This window comes from Oryctolagus cuniculus, chromosome 7, assembly GCF_964237555.1.
Source record: "Oryctolagus cuniculus chromosome 7, mOryCun1.1, whole genome shotgun sequence".
In the NCBI taxonomy this organism is placed as follows: domain Eukaryota; kingdom Metazoa; phylum Chordata; class Mammalia; order Lagomorpha; family Leporidae; genus Oryctolagus; species Oryctolagus cuniculus.
Genome location: NC_091438.1, coordinates 14,773,392 through 14,786,794, shown reverse-complemented (window position 1 = coordinate 14,786,794; position 13,403 = coordinate 14,773,392). Strand labels below are relative to the sequence as shown.

Below are 13,403 nucleotides of genomic sequence, written 5' to 3'. Positions count from 1 at the left end.
CATTAGTACTACCAACAACAACTTTGCACTTACATTTGAGAGGTATAACTTGCATGAAAATCCATGCTGATGAATTTCCAGAAAACTCAGTTCAGGTTGAAATCTACTCTCTAAATCTTGTAGAGGTTTTGGAAATTATGAGGAAAATCTGAGGTGTTGAACTAAACATTTGTGAAGAAAAGTCAGAAACCTGAAAAAAATAATATTTTGACTGATCTTGTGATTTATGCCCTAAAGTTCAGGTACTTGAACTTGCAGAGGGTGTATTATTTATACCCCTTTGTACATAGGAAGAAGGAGTTCTAGAAATTTGATGATGGCATACAGTCTTCATCCATATCTTAAGGGGAGAAATTGCATTGCTATTTTTTGTAGACATATACTTCTGTACTTAGAAAATCCAAAACAGGGACCTGTGTTGCGGTGCAACAGCTTAAGCCACTCCTGGCAATACTGGCATCCCAACGTGGAGTGTCAGTTCTGGGCCCAGCTGCTCTAATTTTGATCTAGCTTCCTGCCAATGAACCTGGGAAAGCACCAGCAAGCTGCCCAAGTACTTGGGCTCTTGCCACTCATGTGGGAGACCAGCATGGACTTCCTGGATCCTGATTTCTACTTGGCCCACATTTGGCTATTGTATTTGGGGAGTGAACAAGTGAAAAGAAGTTGTGCATTTAAAAAAAAAAGATTTGGGGGCCAGTGCTGTGGCATAACAGGTAAAGCTGCCGTCTACAGTGCTGGCATCCCATATGGACATTGGTTTGAGACTTGGCTAGCCCACTTCCAATACAGCTCTCTGCTATGGCTTGGGAAAGCAGTAGAAGATGACCCAAGTGCTTGGGTCCTTGCACCCACATGGGAGACCTGGAAGAAGCTCCTGGTTCCTGGCTCCTAGATTTAGATCAGCCTAGCTCCAGCCATTGAGGCCATTTGGGGTGTGAACCAGCAGGTGGGAGACCTCTCTCTCTGCCTCTGCCTCTCTGTAACTCTACCTTTCAAATAAATACATGGATCTTTAAAAATTTGCTTTATTGCCGGTGCCACAGCTCAATAGGCTAATCCTCCGCCTTGTGGCACTGGCACACCGGGTTCTAGTTCCTGTCCGGGCACCGGATTCTGTCCCGGTTGCTCCTCTTCCAAGCCAGTTCTCTGCTGTGGCCTGGGAGTGCAGTGGAGGATGGCCTAAGTCCTTGGGCCCTGCACCCCATGGGAGACGAGGAGGAAGCACCTGGCTTCTGCCATCGGCTCAGTGCGGTGCTCCGGCCGCAGCACACCAGCCGCGGCGGCCATCAGAGGGCAAACCAATGGCAAAAGGAAGATTTTTCTCTCTGTCTCTCTCTCATTGTCCACTCTGCCTGTACGAAAAAAATTTGCTTTATTTATTTTAAAAGTAGCGATGGAGAGAGAGAGAGAGACAGAGACAGAGAGACAGAGATCTACTGATTTGTTTCCCAAATGGTCACAATGGCAAAGGTTGGTTCACCCAAAGTCAGGAGCTGAGAACTCCATCCTGTGTCCCCGCATGGGTGGCAGGGTCCCAAGCACTGATACATCTTCTGTTGCTTTCCCAGGTGCAATAGCCAGGAGCTAGATCAGCAGCAGTGCAGCAAGGACTCACACTGGAGCACTATTATGGGATTCTGGCATTGCACGTCACAGCTTACTTAACCAGCTGAGCCACAATATCACCCTCAGAAGCTTTCTCTCTCAAAAAAAGAGAGAAAGAAGACAGAGACAAAGAAATAAAAGCAAAGGGAAGTTCAAAGGCATCTATAATTAAATTATTAGGATTAATAAATGAGTTCAATAAGGTTGTTGGTTCCAAGTTCAGTTTATAAAATGCACTTTACAGGACTGGCATCCTAGTACAGTGGTGACGCCACGGCCTGTAATGCCCACATCTTATACAGGTGCTGATCCGTGCCCCATCTGCTCCACGCCTGATGCAGCTCCCTGCCCATGAATCTGGGAAAGCAGCAGACCATGCCCCAGGCCCTGGAGCACCCATGTGGATGTAGCTCCTGGCTTTGGCTTGGCCTAGCTCTGGCAATTGTGGCCCTTTGGGGAGTGAGCCAGTGGATGGAAGATCTGTCTGTCTCTGTTTCTCCCTTTCTCTGTAAGTCTGTCTTTCAAATAAATAAGTAAATCATTAAAAAAATAAATAAAATTTAATTTACAGTTTCATTTAGTAACAAAAAAAGCAGTTAGAAAATGACAAACATAAAAAACTTACACATGGATTATGTTTATTGAGACACATGGAAGGCTATGGAAAAGTACAAAATAATGCTGAGAAGAATCAGAGGAATGCAGCCTAATAGAAATACATTCCATAGTCCTGGGATGGAACCTTCAAGAGTCCTGAATTGCTGGCAGTTTTGGCTCTGTAGCCTCAAAAAATCATAGCATATTACAGGCAGAATATATCAAAACACAGCTACTCCTGAACTGAGTAACATGGCAGACTGCCAAATCAAACAAAGAGTTTTAAGCTTACCAGAGAGAAACACATTTCTTACCATAAAATCACAACTAGACTTGCCACTGGCTTCTCAAAGGGATCGGCAGAACCCAAGGGGACCATGGAATAATACCCAGGAAGTGCTGAAAGTGGATAATTGTTGACCTAGAATTACACTCCCAGTGAATTAATGCAAAACAATAGCCAAACATAAAAACACTTTTAAATAACAAGTAAGTGAGGATATTTACAACCAGTGAATTTTAATGAATGCTGTTCATGAAGAGGGAACATGATCTCAGGAGGAACATCTGAAATATAAAAGGAAACTGTGATGAAGAAATTGCCAGACTTCAAAAACACAAGTAAGTAGCAAAAACTGGAGAGAACTAAAATAACAATATGAAGGACCATTAAAGATAGATTTAAAATACTGTTGAATATAGCAGGTGGTGATTAGAGTGTACTATACTGTTATGTTGCTTAGGAAAAAGATAAGTATATTGATGTTTTATATTATTGTTTAATCCACAAGTTAAAATTTCAAAGATTTCTTCTGGCATAATAGAAAAAATAAACAGTTTCTAAAAATGAGGAGAAAAACAGAATGAAGAAACATAGGAGCCAGCATTGTGCCACAGTAGGTTGATCCTCTGCCTATGGTGCCGGCATCCCACATGGACACCAGTTCTAGTCCTGGCTGTTCCTCTTACAATCTAGCTCTATGCTATGGCCTGGGAAAGCAATGGAAGATGGCTCAAGTTGCTTGGGCTCCTGCACCCACATAGGAGACCTGGAAGAAGTTCCTGGCTCCTGGCTTTGGATTCTAATACAGTGAACACGTGAGATTATTTCACAAAGTTCATGGAAAATGCATTGTATGAAAAAAATGCATGAGCTTTAATTTTTGCATTAAAATAACTTATCTTTTAGTTCCATTTTTCATGAACTTATAATTCTTAATTATATTTTATACATAAAAATTCATATATACTTTGTTATGTAAGTTATATATATATACATATATATATATACATATATATAAAGATTTATTTATTTGAAAGTCAGAGTACAGGGTGGAGGTCAGGATGAGATAGGTCTTATCGAAGCTGAAGCCAGGAACCAGAAGCTTCCTCTGGATCTCCCATGTTGGTGGCAGGGGCCCAAACACTTGGGCCATCTTCTCTGCTTTTCCCAGGCCATCAGTAGGGAGCTGGATGGGAAGTGGAGCAGCCAGGACATGAACAGGTGCCCATATGGGATGCCAGCATCACTGGCTGTGGTTTTTTCCACTATTCCACAACTCTGGCCCCATCATGCATTTTTTGAAGTACACTTATTTCAAGAACACAGTTTTCTCAAGGACACACTTTTGTTTTTGAAAACTAATGGCTCACATACAGAAATCTACCAACAACAGATGCTGGCGAGGATGTGGGGAAAAAGGGACACTAACCCACTGTTGGTGGGAATGCAAACTGGTCAAGCCACTATGGAAGTCAGTCTGGAGATTCCTCAGAAACCTGAATATAACCCTACCGTTCGACCCAGCCATCCCACTCCTTGGAATTTACCCAAAGGAAATGAAATTGGCAAACAAAAAAGCGGTCTGCACCCTAATGTTTATTGCAGCACAATTCACAATAGCCAAGACCTGGAACCAACCTAAATGCCCATCAACGGTAGACTGGATAAAGAAATTATGGGATATGTACTCTTTAGAATACTATACCGCAGTAAGAAACAACGAAATCCAGTCATTTGCAACAAAATGGAGGAATCTGGAACACATCATGCTGAGTGAAATAAGCCAGTCCCAAAGGGACAAATACCATATGTTCTCCCTGATTGGTGACAACTGACTGAACACCAAAAAGGAAACCTCCTGAAGTGAAATGGACACTATGAGAAACGGTGACATGATCAGCATAGCCCTGACTGTTAATGAACAACTTAATACATTATCCCTCTTAGTAGTTTTTTTTTTGTCTGCTATACTTAATATGGTTTAATTCTGTAATTAATACACAGTTATTCTTAAGTGTTGAAATTTAACTGAAATGTGATCCCTGTTAAACATAAGAGTGGGGATAAGAGAGGGAAGAGATGTACTATTTGGGACATGCTCAAGCTGACTTGCCCCAAATGGTAGAGTTAGAAACATACCAGGGGACTCCAATTCAATCCCATCAAGGTGGCATGTACCAATGCCATCTCACTAGTCCAAGTGATCAATTTCAGTTCACAATTGATCATAATGAAAGGACTAAGAGTCAAAGGGAGCACATAAACAAGTCTAGTACCTGCTAATACTAACCGATAGAATAAATAAAGGGGAGAGTGATCCAACATGGGAAGCGAGATACTCAGCAGACTCATAGAATGGCGGATGTCCTAAACATCACTCTGGCCTCAGAGTCAGCCCTAAAGGCATTCCAATCTGGCTGAAAAGCCCATGAGAGTATTTCAGGCATGGAAAGCCAAGACACTCTGGCAAAAAAAGAAAAAAAAAAAACACCTAAATGAAAGATCTCTGTGAGTGAGATCCCAGTGGAAAGAACAGGTCTTCAAAGAAGGAGGTACCTTTCTCTGAAGGGAGGAGAGAAGCTCCGCTTTGACTATGACCTTGTCTAAACAAGATAAGAGTCGGAGAACTCAGAGGGCTTCCATAGCCTTGGAAACTCATGACTGGAGCATAGGGAGATTACTGATGCCATAGACAGGAGTGTCAATTTGTAAAGTCAACAACAGGAGTCACTGTGCACTTAATCCTCATGTAGGATCTCTGTCCTTAATGTGCTGTACATTGAGATTTAATGCTATAACGAGTACTCAAACAATATATTTCACTTTGTGTTTCTATGGGGGTGCAAACTGTTGAAATCTTTACTTAATGCATACTAAACTGATCTTCTGTAAAAAAAAAAAAAAAAAGAAAAAAAAGAAATTATCAATTCCCAACTTGACTCTCACTGGGATTAAACATGACAATAGGTCTGGTCTGATTTCATCATCATTTAAAAAATCATCTATTATTTTTCACTTTAAGTTTCTGTGTGGGAGCAAACTGTTGAAATCTTTACTTAATGTATGCTAAACTGATCTTCTGTATATAAAGAGAATCGAAAATGAATCTTGATGTGAATGGAAGGGGAGAGGGAATGGGAAAGGGGAGGATTGCGGGTGGGAGGGACGTTATGGGGGAGAAGCCATTGTAATCCATAAGCCGTACTTTGGAAATTTATATTCATTAAATAAAAGTTAAAAAAAAAAGAAAAAAAAAGAAAACTAAGTACCACAGATAAAGCAACTCAGTCAACTCCAAAGAATTCAGTATCATAGAGACACCCATGACAATAACAAAATGAAGAAAAATTACCTCATGTGTTTGCTAACTTAAAATGACACTTCTAAGTAATTCATGAACTAAGAGAAATATAAATCAGAACAGAAATCACAAACCAGTTAGCAACAAGTAAGAAAACTGAGAGATGCAGCTAAAGTTATAGAGGGAAATTCTCAGTCTTTACAAACGAGTTGAACACAGAATGTGTAAGTTAGCTAAAGACTAGAACTAATAGTAGGAAATACAAACACGGAAACCATTATAGGAACATACAGAAAATGCAGATACATCAGTTAGCCAAGGAATATGTTTCTTTGAGAATCTAATTAAGTAGAAATGGTTTTGGCAAGATTGAAGGAGAAAAAAATAAGATAAAGCAAAATAGTTGTTTTTAGCATCAGTGAAACTCATAAACAAGGTTGAATAGAAAATTCGCAGAAGAATACAAAATGTTTATGAAAAAACAATGTGTTATTTAAGTTCATATATGCTAAAGCTTTAAATAAGAGTAAGGGAATGATGAACACTAAGTGGAGAGCAGTGGTTTCCTTTGGCAGAAAATTGAGAAAGGGAGTTTTTCACAGTGTCTTTAAATCCATGGGTTTAATTTGTTCCTCAAGCTGGGGGCTAGGTATTTAGGGATTCATTACACCAATTCCATTTCTTTTCATAAGAATGAAATATTTTATAAGAAGCATTTTATAAAGCATTAAGTTCCACAATATTTTACTCTTTCCACCATCTCCTCTTTTAATCTCATTGTAAACTCAAGTCCCACCAATTCTACATTTTCTACAAATTCTCCTTTCCTTTGACCTCCAACCTGTTGGCCTACCTTTCCAACCTAGCCTGACACTACCATGGACAACTCTCATCATTCCTCACAGCAAGCTCAGGATGGAGAACTCTGTCCAATCACATTCTCCCTTATCAATTTCCTCAATAAACCTATGTTGATTTTGCAATAGCCAGAAATATGTTTTATTAATTATTGACTGTGCTTCAAATTATTGAATGTACTGCAGGGGGAAGAGGAGGAGGGGAGGAGGAGAGGGAGGAGGAGAAGAGGAAGACTAAAACACACCTTCCCCAGCCTGCCTGCGCCCGGGGTGTGGCTCCTGGCAGCCGGACCTTTGCTCTGGGGGAGGCAGCTTCCCTGCACCCTTATCTTGGGCCATCGGTGCAGTCAGGAGGGGTGCCAAGCCCCCTCCGGCATTTGGGGAACCTGAGGCTGGGCTTGCGTGAGGTCACTGGCACGGTCCAGGTCAGGTCACTTCGACCTAGAAAATCCTTCCTGGGCACCTGTGCTGGGGGAACCTGGAAACCCAAGGCCCTGCAGAAGGTTCCGGGCTGCATCGCTAGGAGCTGGCCCCATGGCCCAGCGTCTTCAGCCACGGCCGGTGCACAGCACCCTATATCCCGGTACTGGTGGAGTCCCAGCCACTCCACTCTGATCCAGCTCCCTGTGAAAACACCTGGGAAGGCAGTGGAAGACGGCCCAAGCACCCACATGGGAGACCAAGATGGAGCTCCTGGCTCTGGGCTTTGGCCTGGCCCAGCCCTGGCTGTTGCAGCCATTTGGGAAGTGGATGGAAGACCTCTCACTATCTCCCTCTCCTTCTCCATCTCCCTCTCCCACTCCCTCTCTCTGTCTCTTTGCCTCTCTCTGTCTCTCTCCCTCTCTCTGTCTCTCCCTCTCCCTCTCTCTGGCTGTCTCTCTCTCTCCTCCCTCTTTCTGTCTCTCCCTCTACCTCTCTATCTCTCTCTCCCTCTCCCTGTCTCTGTCTCTCTCTCTCCCCCTCTCCCTGTCTGTCTCTCCCTCTCTCTCCCCCTCTCTCTCTCCCTCCCTCTCTCCCTTTCTCTTTCTCTCTCCCCCTATTGCTCTGCCTTTCAAAAGATAAGACATCAGCTCACAGAGTCAGCACTCTGAGTCCAGCCGGGACCCATCCACGTGGGGCCACTGGCCACTCGTGACGACAGGGCCCCCGCTGCCCTCTGAGGCCCAGCGAATTTATGAGACAGGACGTCACGATCCGGCCAAGGTTCTGCATTTCCCTGGGCAGCCTTGGACGGCACAGGCTGAGGGAACTCACAGACTAGCAGCTCTCAGCTCCTCTTGAAAACTTGCTAAAACTGTAAACTTGTGGGGCTGGCGCTGTGGCGCAGCAGATGAAGCCACCACCTGCAGTGCCGGCATCCCATATGGGCACCGTTTCGAGTCCTGGCTGCTCCACTTCTGATGCAGCTCTCTGCTGTGGCCTGGGAAAGCAGTAGTGGATGGCCCAAGTCCCTGAGTCTCTGCCACCCACGTGGAAGCTCCAAGCAGGTTTGACCCAGCCCAGCCCTGGCTGTCATGAACATTTGGAGACTGAATGAGCGCATGGAAGAGCTCTATCTCTTGGCTTTTCAAATAAGAAAACAAACTTAACTCTTAAGAAAAATAGCTGTTTTAGACTAGCAATCACTTACTGTGCCAATAACACTTCACGGTCGCTGAGGCTCTCTGTGCGCAGGACACTGCTTTGAACAGTTACTCAGGTCCCTGCGTTCTCAATCATGCCCATCCTGCAGATGAGGAACACTGAGGCCTTGGCGGGGATAAGGTTTGCAGAAGCTCACACAGCCTGTAGACCCCAAGTCCAAGCCCCACCCCTGCTCTCCCACTGTGTGGCTCTCTGAGCAGGCGACTGGTTTTCCTGTCTCGGGGGGGACCCCTCGGGGCCCACCTCAACCGCCCGTCAGGCGAGAATCCCCCCTAAAAGGAGCCCCCCAGGCCTCCCCCAGCCCCACTCGCACTGCGGGCGTGCGGGGACCGTGGAGCGCTGATCACCTGTGTCCTGGAGACCATGAGAGCGAGTGAGGAGAGATCAGCAGACCCTGCAGAGAGGGAGGCTGGACTCAGGGGAGGATGTGGGGTGGCCCCAGGACCTGAGCACCCCATGCCCTGTCCCTGGGCTCCAAGCCCTGCCCCTCGGGCCTAAGCCCCGCCCCTTGGATCCAAGGCCCGCCCCACCCCCCCTGCCACTGTCTTCTTCCCTGACTCTCCCTGGAGCCCGCTCCTCAGCTCCTGTCACGCACCCCAGCCTCCCTCGTGCTCAGGCCCCCTCCGTCTCCCCGCTAAGGTCGGGCCTGGAAGCCCCCCTACCCTCATTACAGGAGTCTCCAGCCCTTTCCTGCTCCCAGGGTCACACAGGGCCTGGCTACATGGTCAGGGAGGTGGCCTCACCGCGGGGCGTTCCCGACTGCAGCCCGCGCCCCCTAGGCCCTCTAAGCCATGTTTCATTCTTTGCGCTGGGCCCCGCCCCCGCGGGTCAGGCCCCTCCCACTCGCGCTTGCCAGGAGAGCCCCGCCCCCTCGTCAGCCTCATGGTCAGGCCCCGCCCCTTTCTCACTGCTCCTGGGACGCCTCGTGGGCACCTCGTGCGGAAGCCTTCCCCGTCCTCTGCCGCTTCCTCCCCCGAGCGCAGCGTCCTTGAGTCGCCGCAGCCCCCGCACCGCCCCCAGCGTCCCGCGGGAGCCCCGGACCCCCTCCCCCCAGCCCTCTTCCATCCCGGGCTCCGCTTACCCAGGGCCCCAGCTCCCGCGCAGCGGGCTGTCTGGCGACCTGGCTACTCGACATGGCCCAGCCAGCAGGGACGCGCGGCTCGGAGGCCGGCCCAGACCCAAGCGCGCACGCGAGCTGTCCCGCGGAGGATCGCGGCCCGGACGAGCGGCGCAGGGGCTGGGGCCGCAGGCGGGACAGGACGCGCGGCGCCCGGGACTGCTTGGGGCGCCGGGCCGGGTTGTCAGGCGGGGCTGGGGGCGGGGCGGCGGAATTCCCAGGCGCCGCCGGTCTGCGCGCCCATTGGCCCGCTCGCCGCGGTGACATCACGGCAGGGGAACGGGAGAACCCCTGCGCGTCACGCGACCCGGGGGCGGGGCCGGTCGGGAAGGGGAGGCGGGGCGCTGCAGAGGGGCAGAGGCGGAGTCTCCTACCGCCCATTGCCTGCAGAGACCACTGAGGCCACGAGCCGGGTTTCTGCGTGAGACGGGAGCCTGGCGCTTCTCCGGCCCGGGGCTTCACAGCCGCTGTCCGTGGTGGTACAAGCGTAGGCTGGGCACGGGCTCTGGGACTTGCGCCCGCCCCTGGTTGTCTCCAGTGCCTGGACCACAGCTGTGCATGGCCGTGGGCGGGCTCCCGTGAGCACAGGGACATCAGTGACATCTGGGAACCGTGCGCCCAGCCTCTGAGCACAGGGGCTCCTGGGGGCCCGCACATAGGGCAAGCGCCCGCATCCCGCGTGGCCCGTGGGCGGCGTTTGGGTGTTCCAGCTCTTCACTGCGTTGTCCAGGCAGACAGAGTGGCCCAGCCTAGGCTGACCGAGCCCCGTGTGAGCCGTTGCCTGCTCTGGACCCTGGGCACAGCACTCCCCAGGCCGGCCCTGGCAGTGGACTGAGCGTGGCCCAAGTGCTTGGGCCCTGCACCCCATGGGAGACCAGGAGAAGCACCTGGCTTCTGGCTTCAGATCAGCGTGGTGCGCCGGCTGCAGCACACTGGCCGCGGCGGCCATTGGAGAGTGAACCAACGGCAAAGGAAGACCTTTCTCTCTGTCGCTCTCTCTTACTGTCCACTCTGCCTGTCCAAAAAAAAAAAAATATCTTGGACATTCAATCTGAAGCTAATGTAGGCAGGCAGGTCACAAATTTGTGTCCTGGACAACATATCACTTAATTCTGAGCATTGGACAGTGGCGTCTCTGTTCAGTGTCTATTCTCAGCTGAATATTTCTGTAATTAGTTGTGTGACAAGGTGAAATATTACCTTTCTGGTTTGGATTTCCTCAATTATGAAATATGTATAGGATCATAAAAATCTTGTAAGTAGTCAATACACTGTAGTTGACAGCATTTTGCACATATAAAATATGAAATATGACATAAGAGAACTGTCTTTTTAAGAATTGTTTTCTCATGAAGATCGAATTTTCCCACAGGATACTCCCCAAATTAGTCTGCCATATGTAAGAAATTGTTAAACTGTGTCTGAGTTGGGACTGTGAGTCTGCCGATTAAATGAGTTGACAAGTTGTCTTCATTATGTCCGTGGTTCCCTTTAATCCTAAGTATATGATTATTCTGCATTTTTAATAGCTTCAGTTCCACAGAACACATTTTCAAAGCATTTCACCATTGGCTGGTAATTCCTTATCTCCCATTAGCAGTACAATGAAGCCTACAGTTTTCAAGTCCCAGCAAAGAGTTTTCAATCCCTGCTTTGTATTCATCCATTTATCCACCAAAGACATTTATCAAATCAGAATTATGTGATGGTACTTCAAAAAGTTTGTTGAAAAATTGAATTGAAAGATAAGTTTATTTTGATACAAAAACATTTTGAAATCCAGGCAGTCTTTTTTCAAAATATATATTTCCTATGAACTTTTTAAAGTATCTTTGTACACCGAAAGAACAGTTACACACTTGTGATAAAATTTGCTATTTATTTACCGTTTCCCACTCAGTCTTAAATACAGATGTTTACAGTTTAGTTGCCTTGATTTATCTTAAGTCCTATACATAATCATTGCACAATTTTAATAGTTTCCAAATTTGGGGGTTGTTTTGTCCTTAATTCCTTTTTTAATTGAAAAAATGTTTGTGATGATGCATCTATTGGTGGCTTAAAGAATAATAATTTTTAAAAAACAACCGTGTACCTTGTGCTCAACTTACAAAAGAAAAGTTAACAATTCTTTTGAAGCTTCCTCTGCTCTCTTCCCAAATCACATCAATGTTCTTTGCCCGCGGTAGTAATTACTAACCTGAACATATGTTTACTGGGAGCCAGTGCTGTGGCAGCGCAGCTCTCTACTATGGCCTAGGAAAGCCACAGAAGACGGCCAAAGTGCATGGGCCCCTGTACCCACATGGGAGACCCAAAAGAAGCTCCTGGCTCCTGGCTTTGGACCAGCACAGCTCTGGCCATTGCAGCCACTTAAAGAGTGAATCAGCAGGTGGAAGACTTCTCTCTCTGTCTCTCCCCTTCTCTGTCTATAATTCTCTCTCTCAAATAAATAAATTAAATCTTCAAAAAATTTTGTTTTTAGGGCAACATTGTGAGATTCATCCACGTTGAGATGTGTTTGGTAATTTAATCATTTTTACTGCTATGTACTGCTCCACAATTTATTCTGACCCACTCATCTGAGCCTGCACTGTTGTCTCCCTGGGTCCCCATAGCAGGAAACTAGAGTGAGGAGGCAGAGGCAGGTATAGAACCCAGTACTCCGATGTGGGACATAGGCAACTTACCGGCTAGGCCAAACATCTGCCCCCATTGCCATTTGTGCTGTCTTTCCTCTTCCGTGAAATGTTTGTTAATGACAAGAGTGCATTTATTGTCTTTTCTTTATCGATTCCTAGATTGTGTGTATGTATATAATATTTCTGACCTGGCTTTTTACACTCGTGCTTTGAATTTCGATGCACTTAGTTTCTTCTTCTTCTTCTTCTTCTTTTTTTTTTTTTTTTTTGCATTTGGCACATTTCTTTATTTTTCCAAAGTTGATTCAAATTTGACTTCAAGCCACTATCCCAATGAGCTGGCCAGAAGTGCAATCCCAGGCACACTACTGAGCCTCCCTCCCCCAACCTCCACCTCTTGTCAAGGTCCCAGGGCCTTAAGCAGTGTCAGGGCCTCGGGGAAGCTGCTGTCTCAGCAGCGGCTGTGGCAATACCCATCAGGGCCCGGGGCCTTGTGCACCTTGGGCCTGGTGGCTGTGCTGATCTGGGGCTCCTTCTGGGATGTGGGACTCTTAGGGGAGGAGTACAAGCTCTCAACTCAAGATCCACCCTCCCTGAGGGTCCCAGGCCTTGTCACCTCCAGACACTGCCTAGCATTGGGGGGTGGGACCTCTCCCCACTCCTGCCAGCTCTCATTACACTCTGTCCCTTCCCCTTCTAGGGTGAAAATCTCTCCCTCTTCCTTCTTGTTGCTGTCAAAGGTCCATCCTCTTTTCCTTCCCCCTCCAGGACACCGCTCAGGATCTCTATAAAGAGTCAAGGTTATCACAAAGAACAGGACAATCCACTGGCTTCCAGTTGCTTCTATGTTCTGATCCCCAAAAATACCCAAGGCAAGGAAATACCAGGAACTGACTTTGCTTGAAAAAGCCAGAGGAGGGGCGAAAATTCAGCCTGGTGGTGGAGATGCCCACAGCTGGGTTCCACTCCCAGCTCCAGCTCCTGACTCCACTTTCTGCTAATGCAGACCCTGCGAGGCACCGGTGACGTCTCAAGTTCAGTCCTTGGGAGACCTGGATCTTGGTGCTTCCATCTTCAATCAGCCCCAACCTGGCCCCAGCTGTGGCAGGAATCTGGGGAGTGAACCAGTGAATGGAAGATCTCTCTCTCTCTCTGCCTTTCAAATAAATAAATGAAAGGAAAGAACTGGTGATTTTACCTGGCTTGAGCATCTCTCAAGTACTCCTTCCCACTCAAGGACTTGGGCCACCTTCCACTGCCTGCCCAGGTACAATGGCAGGAAGCATAGGTTTGTAGGTTCAAGGTCAGGCGGTCTCCGTGGTTCAGGCATCTGGTGGGGGTGGCAGATGCCGCC

General features: G+C 47.4%; 1 long non-coding RNA gene across 2 annotated transcripts; it reads right to left on the bottom strand.

The window, feature by feature from the left end:
• Nucleotides 1–802: 802 nt before the first annotated feature.
• On the bottom strand, nt 803–9,629 carry LOC103345897 (uncharacterized). Of its 2 annotated transcripts, none has more exons than XR_011390285.1 (4): nt 9,372–9,629; nt 8,638–8,684; nt 8,277–8,395; nt 803–2,772 (listed from the first exon to the last, which is right to left on the bottom strand). It is a non-coding gene; the product is annotated as an uncharacterized lncRNA (long non-coding RNA). The 2 variants fall into 2 exon arrangements; XR_001792602.3 differs by having other exon boundaries at nt 8,277–8,372; nt 9,372–9,625.
• Between the last annotated feature and the right edge of the window lie 3,774 nt (nt 9,630–13,403).